The sequence below is a fragment of the Pinus tabuliformis genome, chromosome 3_1 (genome assembly GCF_031772625.1).
Source record: "Pinus tabuliformis cultivar Carrire ecotype Pingquan chromosome 3_1, CPIR1, whole genome shotgun sequence".
Taxonomy (NCBI): domain Eukaryota; kingdom Viridiplantae; phylum Streptophyta; class Pinopsida; order Pinales; family Pinaceae; genus Pinus; species Pinus tabuliformis.
In genome coordinates, this window is record NC_142301.1 from 710,038,428 (window position 1) to 710,047,645 (window position 9,218).

A 9,218-nucleotide genomic window follows, 5' to 3' on the forward strand; every position below is an offset into this window, starting at 1 on the left:
AAACAAGTCTTCGGCCTTAGGTTTAATTAGCGTTAAGCGCTAAAGGTCGATTCTTAGGTTTAATTAGTGTTGGGCGCTAAAGGTCGATTCTTAGGTTTAATTAGCGTTGGGCGCTAAAGGTCGATTCTTAGGTTTAATTAGTGTTGGGCGCTAAAGGTCGATTCTTAGGTTTAATTAGCGTTAGGCGCTAAAGGTCGACTCTTAGGTTTAAAAGCCATAGAGAGGCCCTCTCTAGGGGTTCTTTGGAATTATAGTTGGCCCATGGATGCCATTAAAAGGTCTTAGACATTGAGGATGGGTCACAACACCTTGACCATGGTCGAAGAAGGAAAATGAGTAGCATGAGATATTGTTGAATCCTTTTAGACTCGAGAGCCTTGAATGAGTCCCCAACCAAAACATGCGTCCTTGGAATGGATGCGTCATTCAAATATCCAAGTACCTCATAGAGAGCAAAGCATGGATATTTTGGTAGCACATTTCAGCTATCATAGTTCCTTGCGATGAGCCAAGTAGTGGTCAAAATGGACAGCGCATGCATATGAAAGATGGACATTAATGAAGTTGATTAATGAATATTAAAAAATGGCACCAATTAACTCGATGAATGAATCTTAAAAAGCGTCATTAATTAATAAAACACCATAGCGCATTTCCGTTATCATAATTCCTTGCAATGAGCCAAGGGGTGGTGAATGGCATGAAATTCCATGCATATGAAAAATGGGCATTAATTAAAGTGACTAGTGAATATTAAAAAGGTGGTATCAATTTTCACTGGATATTAAAAGGCTGTGATTAATTAGTAAATAAAACACGATAATAAAAAGAAAGTGGGTTAATGAATATTAAAAAGCTGTGATTAATTAATAAATAAAAGACGATAATAAAAAACGCTGTGATTAATAAAAATAAAGAAAAGCTGTGATTAATTCATAAATAAAAGAAAAACGATAATAAATAAAGAAACGCTGTGATTAATTAATAAATAAAAGAAGAACAAAAAGCTGTGATTAATTAATAAATAAAAGAGAAACGATAATAAATAAAAAAATAAAAGCTGTGATTAATTAATAAATAAATAAAAGAAGAACAATAATAAATAATAAAAAATTTGGACCATTTCTCGATTTGTGCGTGTCATCCTTGCGCAGGGGCCATGCTAATCTTCTCTGTATCGTTCCAATTTTATCGGATGTCTCCGAAGAGACACTAGAGACTGCACTCTACTTCATTATCCAAAGGCTAAATGTATTTCGCGTTACGCATGTGGGAATAAATTGCAACGTTCTGTATGTACGTGTCACCAATAACAAGAAGCCGATGCCGATGATGTTTGTGTCTAACTCCCAATCAATAATATTATTCATTCATTGGTTTGCGTGAGATTTGGGGTTTGAATCTGAGGGGGAATTTAGTATTATCATCAACTATGCGCTCTCACATTTACATTTTGTGGTTTGCAAGACGGTTACCATAATTGTTACAGCGAGAGCGTTTGCGGTCCAACGGTTACGGTTAGAGCTTCCTTCCTTCCTTGTGCGGAAGGTGAGCAGGCGCAGGTGTTTGCCGCAAAGCGTTTGTAGTCCAACGGTTAGGATAATTGCCTTCCAAGCAATAGACCCGGGTTCGACTCCCGGCAGACGCATCGGTCCTTGACCTTTTTTTAAATTTGTATTAGGTTGGATTCCAATACAAATACATACATACATTTAAATCCCAGAAGATCTCCGCTCCGCGATGTTACAATGAAAAAAGTAAAATCCGATTCCAGCTCTGTCCTCCCTCATACATACAAAAACGGTTTTGCCGCGATGAAAAAGGAACAATCCGATTCCAGCTCTGTCCTCCCTCATACAAAAACAAAAACATTAACATTTTTAAAACCCGCAATGTAAAATTCCGTTGCCGGGACTCGAACCCGGGTCTCTCGGGTGAGAGCCGAGTATCCTAACCAGCTAGACTACAACGGAGCTGTGATCGCTTTGTGCATGGACGTTTCTCTGAAACCCAGAGCCACATCCATCACTCACTCTACTCTAATAATAGGTTGCCTCAATCTACCAAAAAGGAGAAGTATGGACTTACCGCACCGCATAAAAAGAAAAACAAACACAAAGTGCTCAAATCTTATTTCGCACCGCATTAAAAGAAAAAGAAAAACAAAAACACAACACAACCATTGGTTGTGAAACAGAGCAACGAGGTTCCACCGAGATTTGAACTCGGGTTACTGGATTCAGAGTCCAATGTCCTCACCACTAGACCATGGAACCACATGAAATGCCAAGCATAAATTATCCCAACAATTCCCCATACGAATTTTGCAATGAACAGAAATTGATATTGATGGCACCACTACTTCTCAGATTCACAAGCGTGCTTTGGCCACACATCTTACAAACTTAATTATTCCCATTCCCATTCCTATTCATGTGTCGCAAATTTTGAAAATCGTGTGGAACTAACCGTTGTAAAAATCCCAAATGCGCTTCTGTCCAACGAGTGCCTCTCTCTCATATTAAGGTTTGGAACCTTCACCCAATAATAATGGTAATCGTAATCGTGCACAATAAATAACATAACCCAATATTATCGCAAAATTTTGCCATTCGGCTTAGATTTCCATTTCGTTCATCAAAAATATACACACAAAAAAGGCTTTTTCCTCACTTCTATCTTTCCCATCTGATGTACGGTTTGCTCTCGTGCTTTTATCTTTCCTTGTCACCTTGTTGATGGCCCTTTTACCAATAACTCCCATTTTCATGGAGTGCCTCTTTGAAGATGGTCTTCGTCAACAAAGCTCATGGATATCTTAAATAAGGTCACGCACCTAGACCTTGACTTTTCACTTCACTCAACTTCTTCTCAACTATCAAACAATTAATCATGTAACTCAAATGCGATTATATATATATATATATAATGTACTATGTGAACCATAGGAAACATAAATTCTTCTCTTAATGTGTTTTCTTACTAAATAATGTACATGTCATTTACACAATGATTAATGAATGAAAACCTTTGAATTCAAAGGGGAGTAGTTTGTTCATACCCAAAATTGGCTACTTCTTAGTGCTACTCATTTATACGGCCTAATCAAATTGCACCCTTCAATAAGACTCTCAACATTAGATCCAAATATTCCTTTGCTTCTTCTCACTATAAGCACATATGAACCAAATTTAGAATACGACCAATGAACATGAAAGCCCCTCGTCTCACTTCAAATAATATAAACTACTCTTATTTTCTCCCTTAATAATGATTAATATATCTAAAAACCATACATGTCGGTTGTATAACGAAATGAAATGTTTCGAGTTCTTTTTCAAAACATATTTTAAAAAACTGCAAAACCTAAGAGACATCTATAATAATCCTAAAGAAATCCTTATATGATCATTTTGGAAGACATCTTCAAATTTGAAACAAATGTTTCAAATTTATTTTCAAATTGGGTAGGGGTTCACTTGAGGCAATCAACGACATTATTGGTGCTTCCCTTCTTATAATTAATGTTCAAATAGAATTGTTGCAGATAGGTTGACCATTTATGATGGTGATTGTTCTGAAACTTCCCTTGTGTCTGTATGAATTATAGAGGTTGGTGGTCTATGTGGATGACCATTTCCTTCCCCAGAATGTAATGCTTCCATTGACGGCAGGCCTACATGATGGAATACATTTCTTTGTCGTAAGTGGGGTACTTTTGGATAGTGTCTCACTGTGGTAAGCCACTGGATTCCCATGCTGAGCAAGAACTACACCAATAGCATAGTCAAAGGCATCAGCCTCAATCTGAAATGGTTGTTGTAGGTCTCGTAATGTGAGCACTAGTGCATAATAGAGGCAATTCTTCACCTTGGAGAACGCTCGTTGTTGGGTTTCTAAGAAAAATGATCAAGGTGGATGTTGGTGGCCACCCACCTATTCCACTTGGACCCCCAACATTGTCTCTTTTAGTTTTTTGGTTTCCTTAGTTGTAGCATAGTTTACTATTTTTGGCAGTTTTTCGAGTCCTAAACTTCCGAAGTTGTTTTGAGGCCCTAAACGACATTTTTAGGGAAAACAAAGATCTTTGAAACGAGGCATTATGATAGCCAAATGGAGATCGTATGCCAAAGTTATGACCCCGGGAAGTTGATGTACCAATTTAGCCAAATGAGGCCCACAATTTTGGCGCTTCATCTCCTAAGGTTAGGTTATTGGATGTTTAGTGTTTTCCATTATTTCTCAATAATAAATAGGCCTTTGAGCCTCAATGTAACTTAGTTCAGAGGCATGTAGCCGCCACATCTCTTCTTAGAGATAAGCTACCATCGCCCGAGATATCTTATTTCCATTATGTTTGTAAGCATATCTCATTATTTGATATTAATGAAAGGAAGTGTTATTTCTGTTGCATCTCAGTGTTTATGGTTATATCTCTAATTTGTTGTGTTCCTTTTTAAGCTTGGATCACAAAACAAATTTTCTTTCACTCCGCCCTTGGTGACTTGACTTAAACACCAAGTGATATGAGAGAATCCCAACAAGAACCTATGGTAGAAATTGGCAAGACCCAAAAAATTGCGGAGCTCTGTTAGAGTGGTTAGGGCTGGCCAATTCCAAATAACTTGTATCTTGGGTGGGTCCACATGTACACCTTGCTCATCAATGATGTACCACAAATATTGAACCTGGGTCAGGCCAAAGGTGGATTTCTCCAAGTTAGCACACAACTTGTGTTGCCGAAGGATTTAAAGGACCTATCGAATATGGTTGAGGTGCTCTTTCCAACTTTGGCTGAAGATCAATATGTCATCTAAATATACTACCACAAATGCATTGGTGAAGGGTCACAAGATGTCGTCCATCAGTCTCATGAGGGTTGCAAGGGCGTTCGTCAATCTGAATGGCATGAACAACCATTCGAAAACTTGGCCCTCCTTGGATTTGAAGGCAGTCTTCCACACATCGGAGGGTTCGATAGGCACCTGGTGATAACTTGACTTCAAGTCAATCTTGCTGAAATATTCCCCCCCTTGAGCTGGTCCAAAAGGTCATCAATTTGAGAGATTGGGTACCTATTCTAGATAGTGATCTTATTCAACGCTCGATAGTCAATACAGAGCCTCTAGGTCCCATCCTTCTTTTGTACCAATACAATCTGGCTCCCATAGGGTGATGAGCTTAGCCTAATGTGCCCTTTATGTAGTAGTTCCTAAATCTACCTATTGATCTCATCGTTCTCCATAACAAAGTGTCTATAGATTGGTCCATTGGGAAGTGGCGCACCTAGGTTCAAATCGATGGAGTGTTTGACTTGACAGTGCAGAGGTACCCCTGTGGGTGAGGCAAAAATATCCATGTACTCCTCCACGACCTTGTCCATCTGTTGTTGCTGTGAAAAGGAGCCCTGCTTGGAAGCCGTGGCCACAACCTTCTTCTTCCCTTGGGAGAAAATCATAAGAAAAACAAATTTCCTAGTCTGGGAAATGATCTTACAACATTGCTTTTCAGTGATCAAAGAGATGGCGGTAGGCGGGGCTACCTCTGGTATCCTGTAAAACTTATTATCCAAAGTAATAATCACAAAATGAGGTCTAGACTCATATATAGCATGTTGCTTCCACAAGTATGGTTGTCCTAACAATATGTCAGAAACTTCAAGAGGAGAAATTTCACATAGTACCCCACCCATGAAGGGCTTGATGTTGTAGGAAAAGCAACACTGCTGGCTGACGCGAAGATCTCATCCTTGGTGAAGCCACAAAATGGTGTATGCCTATGGATGTGTTGTATTCTTTAGGCCCAACTGCTTCACAACCTTTTCTGAAATGAGATTCTTCTAGCTCCTGCTGTCGACATTGAACTGCATCAGAGAACCCTTCACCAACATCTATGAGTGGAAGAGGCGTTCCTCCTCCTCTGGATCTTCAGACTCAATTTTCTGTATATTTGTGGTAGCCATAGTTGCACTAGGCTCTACATCAATGGTCTGCCTCCCTTTGTCAGTTCCCTTATCGGGTTCTGATTCAAAGTCAAAACCTACATCTTGGCCAATAGGGACAGATTGGCCCGACACTCACTTGTATTATAAGTGGAGCTCTTATGGAACTCACACCATTTTCTCGTGTCATTATTCATCTTTGTGGCGTTTTTCTTTGTTTTCACCTTTGGTGGGTTGTCCTAGGTAGCCTTGCCTTGGCTCGGTCCTTTGTTCTGTGGTTTGAGGGCGCCTTTTCCTTGCTTTGGATTCGCAGATCCAAAATCCCTCTTCTTCTGTTTAAACTTCTGGTCAATCTTTATAATGTATCGATATGTCGTCCTAAGTGAGGAGATGTCTAGGAACTCCATCTCGTCTTGAATGTACTTGTGTAGGCAGTTGTGGTACTTGAGCACCAAATGTCTCTCAGTATCCTTGATACCCAGCTTCGTGCAAAGGGAATGGAAATCATTTGTGAACTCTGACACATCTTGGTCCCTTCCCTGCAGTAGCATGGTCCACTTTATGTATTTATCTTCATAGCTCTCGAAAGGATAATACTGTTACTTGATGGAATCTCAGATAGAATTCCAAGTGGGTGCGGTTGAAAACAGCAAGGTTTCACTCTCGTCCTTTTATTCACAGTACATTTCCCACGAGTTCTTGACGTGTGGGGCGACTTTGAGAAGTGCATAGGTAATCTTTTCTCGTTTGGAAAAGTCATGAACTGAAAAATATCCTTCCAATAGATTTAACCATTTATCTACGACGTCTACATCTATCAGGCCTTCAAATATGGGAATAGTGAAGTTAACTTGTACCTTAAAAGGAGTAGCACCTCCAGAGTGGCTTCTGGATGAATATGCATCACTTGTGGGTAGTCGTCGAAGGATCTGGGAAAATTTATCCATCATCGCGTCCCTCTATCACTCGAGGGCTTCCTCAAGCAACATTTTGAAAGGATCTCCTACCCCCTCATCTTTCTTTTCTTCTGCCATGGGAGGTCGTCGGGTTTTGCAAGTCTGATCCTGCAATGGTTCAACCAGAGTGAGCCCTAACTCCTTATACCATGACCTCGTTGGGGACATGCAAAGAAAAACATAGAAAGAGCAGACCCACTCTGATATCATTGATCCAAACTTAAACAAGAACACTACAAATTACATATATAATCATAAACAAAGAGATGCAGCAAAAAAACACTTCATTTCATTAATATAAAAAGGTTGAGATATGATTACAAACAAAATGGAAATAATATAGCTTGGGCGATGGTAGCTTATCTCTGAGAAGAGATGTGGCGGCTACATGGCTCTGAACTGAGTTACAATAAGGCTCAAGGGCCATTTTATTATTGAACAATAAGAGAAAACCCTAAACAACCAAAACCCTAACCCAAGGAGATGTAACACCAATAGTTTATGGGCCCCGTTGGGGTTAGTTGGGCAGCCAACTTCCTGGGGTTGTGACTTGGTCATATTATCTTTGTTTGACACGTATGATACCTCATTGGAAAGATCTCTCTGACGAATACAACTTCCGATGAGATTGGCCTAATAATCGCCAGAGGAATTTTGCCAAGAAAACGTCGTTTAGGGCCTCAAAACATATTTGAAAGTTCAGGACCTGAAAACAACCAAAAATAGTAAACTGTGCTACAATTAAGGAAATTGAAATTTTTTTAAGAAACAATGGTGAGGGTCCAAGTGGAATAGGCGGGTGACCAACAATATCCACCTAGATCCAGAATCTTACAAGAAATAGATGGTTGGTAGGTCTTACATATGGTTACATGATGCTTGAAAGAAGAAATTCAACATTCTTTGGAGTGGCTAGAGATCAAGACTCTCAAACAAGATTGCATGGCATAGATATGACAACATTGATCAACATCAAGTATAGTCTTCAAATGAAATAAAGAGAGTTGACAATGACAACTCCAAGGAAGATGTTATAGCTTGGTAATCAAGTTGAGTCCTTGGGCACCCTGATTAAAATGAATGTGTGGAGAAATATTCTTATGGAGATGGATCATGTGAAAGGATGTTGATCTCAAAGGATTTAAGTAAGCAAATACTTTGATCAAAGAGGCCATCATGATAAGGTAAGTCTAATATTAATATTTTGATTCTGGTTATCTAGTTAACATATTGTTTTGCTACCTGTAAGGATGTTGAAATACATAATGACAATTGAGGAAAGTTCAATTGTTGATGTTAAAACTTGATTCAAAGAACATATGGATTGAGTGATTGGTTTTGGTAATACTTAAAGGATTTTGAACTCAAGATGTTTCTATCATCATCTTGGAATTGAAATGTAGCAATCTAAGAAGATAAACTGATTTTCATGTTCCTACATCAATAAAGATCACTAAGAGGGAGATATGACTAGCTTGAAGTTTGATAAGGCTCAATATAATGTCTTCATTTGTGATTTCTAGAGGAAATTGATATGGAATATTGATGGCCTGAATATTATCACAATATTAAAGATGACTCTACGACATCTAGGAAGAAAGAAAACTCAATATGATGGGATACAAAGGAAAGGAGCCACGTAGTTATCTCCAAGAAGAACTGGTATGTGATACACTTATAAAGACAAGCTAAAAAGCTTTTGGTTATGAATTCCCAATTGAAAGGAAGTGAAAAAATTCTCTTTATGCTTTAGAGGGAGTAGGAAGTCTCCCTTAATAATTTAAAAGGAGCAAGGATCAATTCCTTAATCAAGAGGGAATGATGATCTCCTCTTTGATTGAGAAGGATTGGTGATGAACATCACATTGTATTCTTTTCTTCATGCGTCATGCACTTGAATAGGACTAAAAATTGTACATCCAAGTGAATTCCATGGAGGGAGAATGGAGAACAAAGGATTGGATAAGCATATGTGATTTTCCTGAGGATAGAAAAATCCAACATATGAAGTGGACCGACACTCTTTTAAGATTGGACATGTATCCAAGACAAGAGTGGTCGAGGACGACCTATATTCTTTGAGGATTGGGAATCCAAGACAAGAATAGTCCTTAAAGGACATACCTAATGAACATTCAGATGGGGTATGTACTTTGAACGGGTAGTGTGGTATTTCACATAAAACCTCCTAACATTATGCTCTTGTATAAGAAAGAGCTTATCAAGTTAAGGCCTTACTATGTTAACAATGTTGGTCATGATATTGATGCTTAAGATGGCTTACCAATCTGACTCTTCTTATGAGAACTCTTCAGTTTGAG

The 9,218-nt window shown here is 38.8% G+C and overlaps 4 non-coding genes across 4 annotated transcripts; 1 reads left to right on the forward strand and 3 right to left on the reverse strand.

The window, feature by feature from the left end:
- Nucleotides 1-1,108: 1,108 nt before the first annotated feature.
- On the reverse strand, nucleotides 1,109-1,211 carry LOC149189180 (U6 spliceosomal RNA). Its single transcript, XR_016256649.1, has one exon. It is a non-coding gene; the product is annotated as a U6 spliceosomal RNA (small nuclear RNA).
- Nucleotides 1,212-1,576: 365 nt separating this feature from the next.
- On the forward strand, nucleotides 1,577-1,648 carry TRNAG-UCC (transfer RNA glycine (anticodon UCC)). The gene has a single exon. It is a non-coding gene; the product is annotated as a tRNA-Gly (tRNA).
- A 252-nt stretch (nucleotides 1,649-1,900) lies between these two features.
- TRNAE-CUC (transfer RNA glutamic acid (anticodon CUC)) lies at nucleotides 1,901-1,973 on the reverse strand. Its single transcript has one exon. It is a non-coding gene; the product is annotated as a tRNA-Glu (tRNA).
- A 231-nt stretch (nucleotides 1,974-2,204) lies between these two features.
- TRNAQ-CUG (transfer RNA glutamine (anticodon CUG)) lies at nucleotides 2,205-2,276 on the reverse strand. The gene has a single exon. It is a non-coding gene; the product is annotated as a tRNA-Gln (tRNA).
- Between the last annotated feature and the right edge of the window lie 6,942 nt (nucleotides 2,277-9,218).